Below are 16,601 nucleotides of genomic sequence, written 5' to 3' on the forward strand. Positions count from 1 at the left end.
ATAGCAGAATTCATATGTAGAAATAAGTCTAAAATTCCTTAGTCCAAAAAAATGTGAATGTGCTAACTTTTCCAGTTAAAAGATAATCTTTTCTATTAAAAAGATTATAAAATTGGATTACGAAATTCAGCCAGAAAGATTGAAAGGGTTGGAAAAAGTCTGCCACATAAACATTAACCAACAAAAAGTTAGCAATACCACTGTTAATATAAAAGAAATTAAGTCCAAAAACATAAGTAGGGAAGAAGATAAATGCAAAATAATAATAAAAATTAAAATCTCCAGGAAGATAAACAATCACAATCTTTATGCACCTAAAAATATAGCATCAAAATACCTAAAGCTAGGCCAGAAGCATATTTGCCAACCAAAAAAGTTTAAGAAATCAACTTCAGAAGCATATATACTACTGTCTCACTGACAGCTCAATCAACTGTCTGACAGAAATCTCAAACTTAAGATGTTCAAATTTTTTTTATTTCTTCTTTGACCCCAGAACTACTTTTCTCCAAACCTGTTTTTCTCCATTTCCACTAATATAACCACCAGTAACCAATTGCTTTTATTTTTGTCTTTGGTTATGCAATAGTAAGTAATTGAATATAAAGGAAAATATTACTTAAAATATCTTAAAGGTACTACATGTTTGGCTACACTGAACCCACATTTTTCTGCACATCAAGAAGACATTTTATAAGAGCAATATTTTACATATATTATGCTATTAAATAAGTCATATTTTTGTATGATTTTAAAGTAGTATATGTAATATATATGACATACATATGTAAGTTTTGCATAGGCTTTTGAGAAATAATAGCATATCTAGCAACGTTGTTAAAGAAAGAAAAATAACTCAGTCTCTTACCTCAATTGATAGTAAGAAAGCATTTTTCCTATGAGATAAAAATATAATTCCAGCAAGATGAGGGCCAAATGCAAGTGTGAGTTTCTCTTTTCTGACTCTGATACTTTCGACTGTCAGTTACAGTTAGATACAATATAGATTTATTTAATTGTTGTGTTTATATATATGACACAATGAGTAGTGGCATTATAATGGTCAACATTCTGTGTCAACTTGACTGGGCAATGGGGTGCCCAGATATTTTCTCAAACACCATTGTGGATATGGCTATAAGGGTGTTTTTGATGAGATTATTTGGAACTGTGGATTGAGTAAAGCAGATGTCCTCCCTCATGTGGGTGGGCCTCATCCAATCAGCTGAAGGCCTGAACAGAACAAAAAGGCTGACCCTCCCTTAGGTAAAAGGAACCTCTTCCTGCTTGACTGCCTTGAGCTAGGACATTGGTGTTTTCCTTCCTTTGTACTTAAAGTGAAACATCAGTTCTTTTTGGGTCTTGAACCTATTGCCTTCAGACTATAATCCACACCACTCTAAGACTGGCAGTGCAATGGATTTGTTTACACCAGCATCACCACAATCACTTGAGTAACGCACTGCACTATGACGTTAAAATGGCTGTGACATTACTAGACAATAGGAATTTTCCAGCTCCATTATAATCTTAACAGGTCACCATTGTATATCCAGTCCATCACTGACTGAAATGTTGTTATGGGATGCAAAACTGCATTTACAGCATTTCCTCTCTAAGCAGAAAGGTTTACCCACAAACGTTGCAGCCTGCTGGCCACTGCAAAACTCTTCTATTTTGAGAACCACCAAGTCAGACCCAAAGTAAGCTCAGCATCAGATTGGAAAACTGGCATTAATGAATTTTTTATTAGTATCTACCTATTAGCCAGAGGTCAATTTTCCTGTGGAATATTTTGTCACAAGCTCCAGTAATCAATATGCTTGCTCAAACACATGTGAAAGCATTTAGTAAAGTGCTCCAGTCAACATTGTTTTCCAGGCAATTATTTACTCCTTTAAGTACTTACATGCTGTGATATAATGCTGAAAGAGAAATTGCACAAACATTAAAAACCACATACACATTACGTAAGTCAATGTTTAAAATACATAATGTAATTTAATAAGTGAATCTTGTAAATTATAAGTTCATGAAAACATTAGAAAATAAATATAAACATACATAAATTAAAAGAGAAATAGACGGTAGGTGATAGATGGTAGACAGATGGTAAAGATAGATGATACATAGAAAGATAGAAACATAATACATGATAGGTGGATACATAGATAAATGGATGGATGGGTGGATAGATAAATAAATGGATAAAGCTATAAGGTTAGCATTTCTTGTAGAGTTTCCTAATATATGGGACACAGTAAAAGCAGTGCAAAGGGGGAAATTTAGAGCTATACATACTTACATTTATAAACAAGAAGATTCTTAGATCAACAACCTAACTTTACAACTTAAGGAACTAAAAAACTAAGAATAAACTAAATGCAGGGCTAGCAGAGGAATAAAATAAGAAATATTAGAGGAAATATAAAATAAAGAAGATACAAACCATTGGAAAAATCAATGAAACCAAAAGTTGATTCTTTGAAAAGACAAAAAACAAAACAAAACAAAACCTGACAAAGCTTTAGCCAGGTGGATTAAGGAAAGAAGATCCAAATTACTAAAATCAGAAATAACCACTGATGCTACAAAAATAAAAAGCATTTTAAGAGAACAGTATGAACAATTGTATACCAAACAATTTGATAACCTAGATGAACAAATTCCTATAAACATAAAACCTACCAAGACTAAATCACAATAAAATAGCACATCTGAATACACTTATCAGTAGTAAGAATAATGAATCAGTAATCAGAAATTTCCAACAAAGAAAAGCCCTGAATCTGATGACTTCATTGGTGAGTTCTGCCAAAAATTTAGAATGGAATTATTCCAATTCTACTCCAACTTTTCCAAAAACTGGGGGAAAAAAAACACTTCTTACCTCATTCTGTGAGGACAGCATTACCCTGATATCAAAACCAAAGATTCCAAAAGAAAGGAAAACTACAGACGAATATCCCTTATGAACATTAATGCAAAAATTCTCAACAAAATACTAGCAAACATAACTTAACAGCATATTAAAAGGATTACAAACCATGATCAACTGGGATTTACTCCTAAAACGCAAGGATGGTCCAACATACAAAAATCAATTAATGTAGTATTACCACATTAACAGAATGAATGAAAAAAATGCACGATTATCTCAATTGGTGCAGGAAAAAACACATGATTATCTCAATTGGTGCAGAAAAAAGCACTTCACAAAATTCAACACCCTTTTATGATAAAAACACTCAACAAAGTAGAAATAGAAGGAAACTACCTCAACACAAGAAAAGCCATATATGAAAAACACAGAGCAAACATCTTATTCAATGATGAAAGACTGAAAGCTTTTCCTCTAAAATCAAGAACAAGTCAAGAATGTTCAATTTTCCCACTTCTATTCAACACAGTATAAAAGTTCTAGCCAGAAATTAAGCAAGAAAAAGAAATAACAGTCATCTAAATAGGAAAGGGAAAAGTACAATTATCTTTGTTTGCAGTTATGTTTTATATATAGAAAGCCCTACAGATTCCACAAAAGTGTGTTAGAACAAATGAATACAGCAAAGTAGCAGGATAAAAAATCAGCAGGCAAAATTCAGTTGCATTTGAATATACCAACCATCACCACTATGACAAGGAAGTTACAAAAACAATTCCACTCACAATAGCATCAGAAAGAATAAAATACTTGGCAACTACCTTAACCAAAGAAGTGAAAGACTTGTACAATGAAAACTACAAAACATTGTTGCAACAAAATTAAAGAAGACATAAATGAATGGAAACATATCCCATGTTCATGGATTGGAAGACAATATTGTTAAAATATCTACATTACCCAAAGTGCTCTACAGATTCAATGCAATCCCTGTACTGATCCCAATGATGTTTTCTGAAGATATGGAAAAATCTATCCTAAAATTCAAATGGAGTCTCAAGAGACTGTGAATAGCCAAAGCAATCTTGAAAAAGAACAAAACTGGAGGACCTACACTTTCTAATTTCACACGTTAATACAGAGCTACAGTAATCAAAACAGAATAACACTGGCATAAAGACAGATATATAGACCAATAGAATTAAATAGAGAGCCCAGAAATAAACCCTCACATATATGGTCAAGGGTGCCAAGACCATTAAATGGGGAAAAAGTCTTTTCAACAAATAGTGCTGGCAAAGCTGTGTATTAATGTGCAAATGAATGAAGTTGAAACTTTACCTAAAATCATTTACAAAAACTAACTCAAAGTGCACCAAAGGTCTGAATGTAAGACTGAAAACAATAAAACTCTTAGAAGAAAACATAGGAAAAAAGCTTTCCAGCATTGAATTTATTGGCTATAACACTCAAAGGCAAAAGCAACAAAAGAAAAAAATAGGCAAGTTGGACTTCATGAAAATTTTTTAAATTTGTGCATAAGAAGACATTATCAACACAATAAAAAGGCAATCCATAGGATCAGAGAAAATATTTCCAAATCATGTATATAATAAGTGATATCCAGAATATCTAGGGAACTCCTAAAACTTAAAAAAAAAAAACCCAGTTAAAAAATGGGTAAGAACTTGAACAGACACTTCTCCAAAGAAGATACACAAATGCCCAAGAAGTGCATGAAAAGATGTTCAACATCACTAATCATTTGGGAAATGCAAAACAAAACTACAATGAGATGCTACCTCACACCCATTAGAATGCAACTATCAAAAAAATAAAAATAACAAATATTGATGAGGAGGTAGAGAAATTTGAACCCTGTACACTGTTGGTGGGAATGTAAAGGTACAGCTGCTGTGGAAAACAGTATGGTATTTTTTTCAAAAAATTAAAAATAGAATTATCATATTATTCAGCAGTTCCACTTCTGGATATATACATGCAAAAAACTGAAAGCAGGGTCTCAAAGAGATATTTGTTCAAACATGCTCATAACAGCATCATTCACAATAGCTAAAACATGGAAGCAACACAATTGTCCATGAATGGATGAGTATATAAGCAAAACATGGTATATCCATACACAAGAATATTATTCAGCTTTAAAAAGGGAAATTCTGATATATGCTACAATACGGACAAACCTTGAAGACATTATGTTAAATGAAATAAGCCAGTTACAAAAGGGCAAATGCTATATGATTCTATTTATATGAGGTACCTAGAGTGAAAATCACAGAGACAGATTCAAATCTCTCATCTATTCAGAAACCGATCTGTATTCTATTCTGGAGTGGTGGTTTACAGGGGCTGTGGGGAGCGGGGAATGGGGAGTTAGTGTTAATGGGTACAGAGTTTCAATTTTACAAGATTAAAAGTTATGGAGATAGGTGGTGGTGATACTTAACACTAACATGATGAATGCACTTAATACTGCTAAACTATGCACTTAAAAATGGTTAGGATGGCAAATTTTATGTTATGTGTATTTTACCATAATAAAAAAATTGGGGAAAAAATAGATCAGGGACTTAAACGTAAAACTATAGGAATTTTAGAAAGCAAAATAGGAGAAAATCTTCAGGATCTAGGGCTGACACCAAAAGTAGGTTGCATAAACAAGAAAATAAATAAATAAATTGGTCTCCATCAAAATCAAAAGCTTTGCTTTGATTACTCATCAGCAGAACCAGGAGCACATTGTGATGGATGTGACTGTCTATATGAATCTTCAGAGAAGATGTGAAGTGAAAATAGCCCATCTTAAAAGGTTACATCGTGTATGATTCCACTTACATGACATTCTTGACAAAATTATACAAATAGAGAACAGATAGCAGTTGCCAAGGGTTATGGATGTGGGTGGGGGAGCATGCATGGTTTAAAAGAACAACAGGAGGGACCTGTGTGAGGGTTGTCTGTATCTTGACTGGTGGCAGACACACAAATCTAGACCCATGTAATAATACTGCACAGAACTGCATACCTGCGCAGAACTGCAAACATGCACCCACACGAGTACAAGTCAAACGGAAAATGTGAACAAGAGCATCAGATTATGTGAACAGCAATACCCCATTACTCAGAAATACAAGCAGTATCTTAAGCTACAGCACTGACATGGAAATGTCCTCATGTTGCTAAGTGGAAACAGACGCTGTATTTACAGCTCAGCAGGTTGCACGTCTCAAAAGCAAGAGCTTGACTAGGACTCAGTAATTTACACATCAAATCCAGCCAAGCCTCCTTTGCAAGGTGAAGTCTGTTCTCCCGGAGCCCAGCGTCAGCACCAAGGTTGCATAGCAGAAGGCTACACACGCGGAGCTGCGCGGTTCCCAGTGCACACTGCAGGGATGTGTGAGGCAGGGCTCTGAGGAGCTGGGACAAGAAGGACAGTGTGACGACAGCATCTGGATGGCAGTTTCAGCACTCCATGCGCTTGCCCCAGCAGCCTCACACAGTTTCAGGTGTTCATCTGACTGGTGGAATTAAACCTGCGCTAAATGTGGGGAGATGCCAGGAACATCCTGGAATATGATCAGAAAAGAAATCCAAAACGTCGTGATATTAGAGTGTGAAGTCATTATCACCTGCACCATCAAATAATGACCCCTCCCCACCTAAGACAGCCAGAAGACAGTCGCTTTCCACAGTGTTGAGAAGGAAATACATTTGTGAGCACAGAACTGACATTTCTGGAAAAGCCCTGGAGCAACAAGCCTGCATAGGCCAGAGCACAGGAGAACGCACTGCCACAGACAGGCTCCTGTTTTCACTGCTGATGCTGGGACCCTGCCAAGTGGGCCACCTGAGCTCCTCCTCTAGATTAGAGAGATGGGCCCGAAACAGGCAGCAGGAGGGTCCTGGCCCAAAGCAGTGGCTGGGAGCAGCCCACTGACCATGGAAGCTGCAGAACCCATGTATGTTCAATCGTGCAGTCCCTGTGCACAGCCATAGGAGACTGGTAAAAGGCTGAAGTCTGTCCGGGGGACCTGAGGGCTCTGTGAATGCCCACGGTTCCTTCCCCCAGCTCCTGGGTGCATACTTAGATGGCCGTACTCAGCAACTGGCAGGCTCCCACACTGGCTCCCTGCTCTGCGAAATGCGGGCTATTGTCCTAGGAAAGGAAACGTGGAGTGCTACTCAGTATAAAATTTTAAGCCAAAAGCAGTATCACATCCATGAGGGAATTGCAGAGATTAGCACCACAATCAAAGACTTGGAAAATGACGAGTTTTTATTTCGTTTTATCTTGATTTAGCTCACCAGTTTGGCCTATGTGGAATACATGCCGCTTGGAAAATGATGGCGCGTTTTATAGCAACATGGTGACTAAAATTGAGCTTGCTATTCCAAATGAGGTCTGTACTAACAAGCCAGGGCAGCCCCTGGCCTCAGGTTATCCATTACTGTCTCACAAATGCTTAGTTGCTGCTGTTGTGGTTTTCTACCATAAGAAGAAAATCCAGGAGCTGTTTTCTCTTATCAAGGAGGGTCAACCGCCTTCACCTTCTCACCTCAGGGCCACACTAACTTCTGAGCTGGGATCTAAGAAACCTCCCGCTGGTCTACGACCGACAGAGAGGGCATCACGCAGAGAGGGCCTGCAGAGCAGAAGTGGCAGGTAGTGCACGTGCGTGCTGCAGGGTGGAGGAGGGGCAATGAGCATCCAGGACCTGCCCTCCGGGAGCTCTGGCTGCCCAGTGCTGAGGATCTCTCCTTCAAGGTGGAAGCAGTCTCAGCACATCACTGTTCTCACCTCAAGGAGAAGGCACACGACATAGTGGAGACCGCAGTGACACAGTTAGTGCCATTCTTCTACTCACTGAGGGGCTCGGAAATCTGCTGGCTTTGACTAGAAACCTAAGCAGCCTCTGCACAGCTCCAAACAGCCATGCGAGGAGCGCTAGCCCAGGGGCCCGTGCAGGGCAGGACACTTGCACGACCAGGCATGCTTATGCTCCCTAGATGTGGACACTAGAAATGCCCCGTTGCCCTCTCTGCTCTCCCCCGTCACAGGTCAGAGGCCGGGATTCTCTACATTTTAGAACTCCTTGCCACCAAGGCTCTAGTTCAGGAACCACCAGAAGCCTCCGTGTGAGACCTGAAGGCAGAAGAGAGGAAGAAGACACTGTCGCTCCTGCCATTTGGCAAGCAGGTGTGTGAGATTCGGCGGCTGGGCATTCTTTTCACCCACTTTGATCCAGCGGGAGCTGAAATCACTGCAAGTTTCCCAAGTGGGCTGGAGATGAGACGAACCCGATCCACCTGCGGATTGAAGCAGAGCGGCCTGGCAGGGAGCCCAGACCAGCCAGTGTCCAGACGGCCTGCAGGTCCAGCAGGAGAAGCTGGGCCAGAGCCAGACACACTCACCCACGTGTCTGTGAGGACAGGCGGTGGCTGTTCTAAGCCACCGAGGGAGTCACGCCGCTTTAAGGCAGTAGCTCGCAGATGTGCCTGCTCCCAGCCCCACAGAGAGAACCAGGCTCCTTCTATGTGCCTGGTATTGTACGAAGATGAATAAAATAATTTATCCCACAAAGCCAGTAATAAAAGATATTTAACAAAAATGAATCTAGCCAGCAGGAAAAGATGCAGTGAACTTTTGAACCAGCAGTAGCTAAAATGCACAAAGATGTATGAGGAAGCAGCACTTTCCCACGAACTCTAGGACTCGCCTGGATGTTCTCATTTGGTGAATCTGGAGTGAGTGTGGTCTTGGCTGACTCCTTATCTTCCCGACCCTTTAATTACCGAGGATGCACATGGTCTGGTTAAAGCAGGAGTTTGCGGTTGTCTCCTCAGTAACCTAGAGAAGCCCGCGGACTGCCCTGTCTGGTGGAGACGGGCGCGCCCCTCCCTCAAGCTGGTCGAGGAGGTGCTAACACAGAACTTCATCAATGAAGCAAGACCTCCTTACATGCTTAGGTCTGAATCCAGCTATTCCAGATCTTTCCACTCACTAAGTAGGCTGAACAGCTTCAGACTCTCCCCTAAGATCACAGCCAAGGACTGGGCTGGATCGCTCCAATGTGACACGGAGCTGGTGGCCATGCCTGGGGCATCCAATGCCCGGAACACAGCCGCACGCCCCACCTCCCCCCAGGCTAGGGCAGCCACCCCGGGGCTGCGGGATGCTGGGAAGCCATTATTGAGGGAGTAGATCTAGTGAGGAGATGAGGGAGGGCGGAAGAGCAGCAGGCCCCCGTCCAGGAAGAGGAAGCCGCGCGCCTGACGCTCTCGCGGGAGGACCGCAGCCTCTGAAGAGCGCGGCCGCGGGAGACACCCAGGCACCTGGAAAGGCCGGGCTCACGTGCTGGGGATGTGCGTCCCTCTGAAAGATTCCCCCGGAAGCTGACGGGCGATGCGGCGTTCCGTACACGGACGGTCCCTGTCGCAGGCCTCCTACTTGAGGGTCCAGGGCTTACACTGTAGTTTTTTGTTGTTGCCGTAAAAATTTCCTTAAACTTAGTGGCTTAAAACAACACCAGTTTATTCTTCCGGGTCTGTAGGTCGTTAAGTCCCGAATGGGCCTCACTGGGCGAAGATAAAGGAGCGAAGGGCTGGTTCCCTCTGGAGGCTTCAGGAGAAAATCCATTTCCGTGTCTTTCCGAGCTTCCCGGCCGACCCCGATCCGGGGCTGTGGCCCCTTCTCATCCTTCAGAGGCGACAGCGTCTTGTCTCACTCCCCGGCACTCCCTCTGCCTCCCTCTTAAGCTCCCTCGTGATCTCACTGGGACCCCAGGTCACCCGGGGTGCTCTCCTCATCTCCAGGTTAGCCGATCGCAGCCTCAGTGCCATCTTCAACATTGCATTTCCCACGTTCGAGGGGTTAGGACTTCGACATTTCCAGGACCACGGTTTTCCTCTCCACCGACACTGACCCATTCTTGAGGGGAAGCCAAGATTGGAGTAGATGGATTTGCTGAGGAGGGTCTTGAACCACTTCCTCTATAGGCTTCCCCCAAAACTTTTGACAGGTCTCTGAAAGTACTGGCAGCTAATTCCATGAAATTTCTACCTAGTCAAAATAGAGGAAGATGAGGTGACCATCACATTTCATGAGACTCAGTGGAGTACATGGACCACAAGACATCTGGGAGGTTTGTCTCTGGCTGTGTCCTCAAACAAGACACCATGTGCCATGCTGTGAGCAGAGTGACGAGAAAGAGGCAGGGGCTGGGGTGAAAACATCGGGAGGCCCAGCTGAGAATGCTCAGGCCTTCAGAGGACAGCCTGAGTTCAAGCAACCTGTAACAGCTTCTGACACTAATTAACATGACAGGGTCACAGACAACTGGGAAGAAAACTTCGGAGACAGTGCAGCCATGATGGAACTTCATACAACATAAGAGAACGTTGTATCAAGGGTATGTAATCGTAGGCCCAAAGTTGAAGACAATTATAAATGTGTTGATACTCCAGTCAGTGAGATGGCCTTTGCTAATTTAACAACAGATGACCTATCCCTCACCCGTACAATGTGTAAACATTTCTGGGAAGAAATAAGAGTGAAGGAGTTCAGGGAACAGGATTCTCTTTCTAGGCTTCCAAGAGCCGTCCCCAGACACTACAGCCTGTCATCTGCTGGTTCATTAGATGCTTCTTTTTTTGGAAAGAAGATGAGTTTGACAAAAAACATAAAAACTTAAATGCGTTAGCTACATGTTTTGGGAACTTTTCAGTACATGTGGCTTCCTGGCATTTCTGATTTCTGCTGTAATTTCCTGGGCCTGCCCGGTATTCCCACAGCCACAGAAAGTAGAAGAATGCATTTTCAATTTCTAGTCATTAATACATCCTTTTCTCATTATTTTGAACCTATATCAATCTAGCCTGCCACTTCCATAAGATTTCAGCCAAAAAACACAGGAGTGAAAGCTAAGCAGTCCATTCTTCATTATGTCCCTGGTGTGGTGTGCTGAACTTCCATCCCTGAAAAGGAAGGCATGCTAATAAGTGAGACAACATTCTGGTTTAAAACAGGAGCAAAAGGCCAAGCTAAAATTATGCTACATATCAAAGTATGGGAGGAGTGTACTGATGTGTAAAATTTACTTTAAAATTCATCAAAAATCAGACATTAATGAGTGGATAGATAAAAAGATAGATGAACAGTGTGTGGTTATGTGATAAAACAAATGTGGTAAAATATTATCAGTAGAATACACTAGTAGGAATTCAACTGTTCACTGCAAACTGTTTCAATTTCTCTGTATATTAGAATATTTTCATAATAAAATGTTAAGATACATAGTAGACTTCTGTGTTAGATGAATGTATCATTTTACTCACTGATATGATTTGGATCTGTGTCTCCACCCAAATCTCACCTTGAATTGTAATAGTCCATGTGTCAAGGGCAGGACCAGGTGGAGATACCTGAATCATGCGGGCGGTTTCCTTCATACTGTTCTTGTGATAGTGATTAAGTCTCTCAAGATCTGATGGTTTTATAAATGGCTGCCACCATGTAAGATGTGGCTTTGGCCTTCATTCACCTTCCACCATGATTGTGAGGCTCCCCAGCCATGTGGAACTGTGAGTCAATTAAACCTCTTTCCTTTATAAATTACCCCGTCTCAGGTATGTCTTTATTAGCAGCATGAGAATAGACTAATACACTCACTTTAAAAAAAGATTTTTTTTGAGACAGGGTCTCACTCTGTTGCCTAGGCTGCAGTGCAGTGGCGTGAGCTTGGCTCACTGCAGCTTCAATCTCCCAGGCTCGAGCGATCCTGCCTCGCTTGGGAAAAAGCCTCCTGAGTAGCTGGGACAACAGGCATGCACCACCACATGTGGCTAATTTTTAGGTCTTGCTATGTTGCCCAGGCTGGTCTCGAACTCCTGGCCTCAAGCAATTCTCCCACCTCAGCCTCCCAAGGTGCTGTGATTACGGGTATGATCTACACCTGGCCTGTTACCTACTTTATATTCTTTCAAGACTTTTGTGGAAAATCTATCGTAGACAATAGGGCTTCTAAAAAACAAGTGAAAACTGTATGTTTTACTTCATCTTGCATACTTTGCCACAGATCCTTACATGAAATCTAGCAAGAAAGGCAATATTATTACTTGGCTACAATTATATCTGTGAATTAATAAGTGATATGCAGTATTCTATATGAAAAATGCTACACCTAAGTAAATTTTCCTTTGGAGATGAATGTAGATCATATAAAATCATATCAACTTGAATATTGCTCATTAAATTATTGTAAATATTCTTAAGAACTTAGCTCCAATCAGAAATCACTTGCTAATTATCAAGATCTAGTTCTATTCGTGAGGCAGCGGGGGGAGTTAATGTTATGAGTGATTTTTATAATGCGCCAGTTAACACTTATATTAAGCCATCGATCTTAACCTATGAGGGCAATAATAATAAAAGCTCATATTCATTTATCTCTTATAACAGATAGGCACATGCACCATTTCATTTAAGCCTCAAAGTACCATCATAAGGTAGATACATTTGTTACTCCTTCTCTATACTTAGGGAAACAGGGACTCATAATTTGAGAAATTTGTCCTAGTAACATTATCTAACTTATTGGTAGAATGGAGAACCAAGCCCAAGCGGACTGATAGCATTCCTATACTCCAAGAATAGTCCTCCGACCAGAAACAGTTGCCATCACAGGTGAGTCTCCAGCTCACCCCAGACCTATCAGATTAGAATCTGCAGCAGCAAACAACCCTCAACTGCGTAGAAGGCACACTGAAGTTTAAGAAGTGCTGGCAGATCCAGTTCTCTTCACCATCATGCCATGCCAGTGTCTCTCAAATTTTGTGTGATCACAGTCATCTGGAAGGCTTATTAAAATGCTGAGTGCTGGACCCTCCCAGATTTTTGATTCAGTAGGACTGGGCAGGGGACCTGAGAATCTGCTTGTCTAACACATCGCAGGTGATGCTGAATGAGAACAATTTCTTCCTCCATTTTTATCAAACACTAAATGACAATGGAATTGCTTGATACTATTTCTTAGTGAATTCAACCTAAGATTACAAGGCAAAAAAATATATATATGCAAAACTTCTCCTGAGGTAAACTCATTTTGGTGACAACTAACGTTTGAATCACAAGCAACATCAGCAGCTTTATACACTGCCCATCCTGTCAAAAGTTGCAAGAAGAAGCAAGGTAGCCACTCGCACACACAATTGAAGCAGAAACATTTCTCAATCTCAAGCCACAGTTCCAGTTCCAGTAGTGTGTTTCAGACTTTGTTGCAAAAACAAAGGTGATTTCCACATTTCAAAATCCATTTAGCTGCCTTTGAGGAGCTTTTATATAACCTTCAATTGAAAGTGATTATTCTGCAATGTAATAAGATCTTAACAGGCAAATATCAAGTGTAAAATCTAATAACATTCTCTGAATGTTTATCAAACAATAAATATGTTCCACTAAAATCAAATATTTATGGATTTGTATGTTTGGCAGTACCTATTTGTGTGAAGAGACATTTTCAAAGATGAAATATGTGAAATTTCATTGCAGATCAGCACTAACAGATTAATATTTGCAATCAATTTTGATGCTAGGGAATGCTAACCTTGAACCCCAAATAAAGTGTTGCCTTCCCCCCGAAATATAATTTCATTCTCTTAATCATAGATCTGTATTATAAGAAGAATATTAGTTTTTATTGGTATATTTTCAATGTTGCCTATGAAGAGACTGTATAAACTTGTTTGCTTTCTTATTCTCTAAGTACATACATAATATCCTCAGTTTTGCTTCCTGATCCATAAAGCCTAAAATATTTACTATTTGGCCCTTTACAAAAAAAAAGTTTGCCAACTCTTGCTCTAGATATTATCTGAGCACTCAAATTATACTTAACATCTTCAGCTACTATTCATATCTGCCATCATTCTGCATGGTTTTATCATTCATAAAAAACTGATGGATGGATGGGTGAATGGATAATTTACTGTTTCATAATCTTTAAACAATACAATCCATGGCCATTGGTTTACTGCTTTCCTAAAAGGAAAGTGGAGTCTTTACAAAATGTGATGACTGGGGAAGCAAGGGTCTCAGTAAGGACTTTCATCCAAATACAGGCTGTCACACTTATGTGTCTGCGGATGGCAGTTTACATCTTTTTTCAAACAAAGGATTTTAGTTCAAATAATAGAACAAACAGCTATAACCAGTATACATAAATTATTATAAATTATTTCCTTTCAAATAGGAGAGGTCAAACTGACAAAATATATTTTTTAAATTGCCCTACACATTATAATAGCTTGTAATTTGCAAAATTATAGTGTTTTCTTATGAAGTCTAGAAATTTTATACCCAGATGTCTTGGAAATGTAATAAACTATTGTTAATATACCAAAAAAGAGCTTTTTTACTTTTCAAAAATCCAATACTTTGATTTGAAATAATGAAATGTTATTTCAACTTTACATCTAAGTGTAATTTGATTCCTAAATAAAATTTAACTTATAATTTTTAAAGGGTTCTTTATCCTAGAATGACCAAAAATTAAATTAAATTAAATTTTAAATCAAGCCTACAAAATAGAAGTACAACGATAAGCCCAATGGGAACTTTAATTTATAATGTTAATCTATTTAGGTACCTTACTCTAGAGGAGGCTAAGATTAGCAAAGCAAGAAAATGTTTAATAAGAGCTACTGTGAGATCATAAGTCAATCCGACTGGCTTTCTAAACCACACATAAGCTAGATTTTAATGATGTTATTTAAAGGCTGTTTAAATGCTGCAAATGTGAACATTTTAACATTAGAATGCAACAGAACCTTTGTCTATTTTTACCTCTTTAGACAGTAGAGGTAATGGCTTGAATCATCTTTGATTTTGTATTAAAAGAAAGTCATGTTTGACGTTTCAAGAAAGAACGTGGAAAAACAGTTCATGGCTAGTAGTTCTGAAGCAGTGTTTTCATGTTAAAAGAAAATCTGTGAAGATAGAAAACTAGGGCTAATAGAACAGTGATGCCAAAACATGTATGAAATCACCACCAACTCTAAAGGAGATGGACACTGGTTAAGAAAATATACTTTCATGAAATAAAGAATACATTAAAAAATTTTTTCTAAATGTTCCAGTTACTTATTGTTGAGCCATAAGCTACTCTCAAACTTAGTGGTTTAAAATAATAACCGTTTTCTTATATTTCACTGTTTTGTGGGTGAGTCTTCTGTTTCGTGTTGTGCTGACAGCAGTCACTCTGTGGTGCTTGGTTGGGGGCGGGCTCAGCAGGAATTTCTGGGGGCACCTAGACAGTCTCCAGCATGGTGGCCTCAGTGAGGTGGGCCCCTCACAGGGCAGCTCAGTTTCCAAGAGAGAATGTTCTGGCAAACAAGTATTACTAGAAGCTGTATCTGCTTCTATGGCTTGGCCTTGGAAATTGTACAGCCTCCTTCCTGCCATGCACAATTGGTCAAAGTGGTCCTGGGACACCCAGGCTTAAGGGGAGGGAACACAGATGCCCATCTCTTGAGGAAAGAAGTGTTGAAGGATTTGCAGCAGTGTTTCAAAATTCTAGATTCAGAGCCCCAGTGTTCATTCCCTAATTCAAAATTTTGCGGAGTTGTATAAACTGAAGTAGGTCTCATTTATCCATGTTGATACATTCACATGGATTCAAAGGCAGTAACTTCCAGAAAACAACCAGGCACTAAGTAGGAGAGTCTAGAAACAGAACATTCTATGCAGTAATTACTTATAAACAACGTGTTTATTTGTAAGTAATTACTTATAAACAGCAACATGTGCTGGAAACTGTGGTCAGTCATTCACTTGTTTAACATAGACTGTCTACCTTTGCCAATCCCTGTGCCAATAGACATGGGCACAGCCCTAAAGAGAAAATGTCTCTGCTGTCATTACTCATAGCATTAAAGCTCTAGACAGTACAGGAGGAAAGAGCAGCACTTCTGTAGAGCTGAGCCACTGAAAGACATGGCATTGCACAGTGGGCTTTGGCTCTTATCTCAGAACTGCGGGACATACAATTAGAGCAAAAGGGAATAGCAGCTGGCAATCTACATTGATTGCTGACTGATTCCAAGTCTGGATAAGGTTCACGTTATTTCAGGATGGATAAAGAGAGGAAACAATAAAAACCACACCTTCACAATAAAAAAGTAACAAGACTATTGTAAGAATATATATTATATATATATATTTTCCCCAAGTAAATATATTTATATATTTGGGAAAAATATATCTCTATAAAATATATATATTAAAATATATGTCTAGGTCAATCATAAACATTAATTTTTTAATAAAAAATGATCAAACAAATCCCTCAATATTTTAAAAGGTTAATACACTAAGAGCAAGTTGGATTTATTCTAGGAATAAAAGGTTGGTTTAACATTGTTAAAGACATCATTCTAATCGTTCTTACTATAACAGAAAAAAGAGAATATATATATATATGATCATTTCAATAGCTTCAGAAATAGCATGTGTTAAAATTTAGCATACATTCTTAGCAAACAAGGAATAAAAGGAAATTTTTTATTTGACAAATAGTAATTACAAAAATGGTAATTATTTTTTATTTTATTTTAAAAATAAATATACAGCAAACATCAAACTTAATGGTGAAATGTTGAGAGCTTTCCCTACGAGATTGGAAACAAGATCTCACCACTTGCATTT

General features: G+C 39.4%; 1 protein-coding gene across 1 annotated transcript in view; it reads right to left on the reverse strand.

Moving 5' to 3' along the window:
* WDR27 (WD repeat domain 27) overlaps nucleotides 1-16,601 on the reverse strand; it is a 233,870-nt gene that overhangs the window by 36,589 nt on the left and 180,680 nt on the right. The gene's annotated exons all lie outside the window — the stretch shown is intronic.

The sequence above is a fragment of the Nomascus leucogenys genome, chromosome 3 (assembly GCF_006542625.1).
Source record: "Nomascus leucogenys isolate Asia chromosome 3, Asia_NLE_v1, whole genome shotgun sequence".
Lineage (NCBI taxonomy): Eukaryota > Metazoa > Chordata > Mammalia > Primates > Hylobatidae > Nomascus > Nomascus leucogenys.